This window comes from Propithecus coquereli, unplaced genomic scaffold, assembly GCF_000956105.1.
Source record: "Propithecus coquereli isolate 6110/MARCELLA unplaced genomic scaffold, Pcoq_1.0 Scaffold110, whole genome shotgun sequence".
Classification (NCBI taxonomy): Eukaryota; Metazoa; Chordata; class Mammalia; order Primates; family Indriidae; genus Propithecus; species Propithecus coquereli.
Window position 1 is genome coordinate 4,885,790 of NW_012134970.1, and position 904 is coordinate 4,886,693.

Consider the following 904-nt stretch of genomic DNA (forward strand, 5'->3'; position numbering starts at 1 on the left):
GAGCTTTAAAAGCTATAGACAGAAATTTAAGAATGCTAATAAAATATTTCAGGCATACCAAAAAGCGTAACAAATACCCATGCACTACCACCAGCTTAAGCAGTAAAGCTTTACAAATACAACTTAAGCCCTGTAAACTCCTCCCAGATTAATTTCTCCTTCATATATCTCCCTAGAGGTAATCACTATCCTGAACTGGGTGTTTGTCTTTCCCACACGTTTATATATTTTTACTACATATGTATGAATCCATAAACAATATAGTAACACTGTTTTATGATGATTTTTAAATTTTTAATTTTATATATTTTGAATACATAATACCTGCACTACACACACAATTCAACAGTACAAATGCATATACAGTGCAACATTTTCCTGCTACCTAGTTTCCCCTCCCTGAGTAAGGAATGTAACACAGTTTTGTGTGAATATTTAAAGAGACACACTATACATACATAAGCAGTCACACTTAGATACATATTTGCCCCTATCTTTTATACATAAATGGCAGGCATACATACTATACACACTGTTCTACTTTTTCCTCTTAAAAATATACCTTGGAAATTGTTCTCTAAATTATATAAAGTTCCTCCCTTTTTTCCTTCATGTTTGCAAGGTACTTCACTATGTAGATAAGCCATAATTTAACTATTACACTACTAGAAAAGTTACTTCCAATCTTATGTATTTATAACAATATGGTGATGAGTAACACATTATTTGACACACATGAGTACATTTACAGACTAAATTCCTAGAAGTTGAATTGCTGGGTTAATTTTTATAAATACTGACATACCCTACAGAGGTGATACAATTTTTACTCCCACCAACAATGTATGAGTCATTTTGCAAATTTTGCAAAAATTTGTATAAATAACATTAAACTGTAAGTATT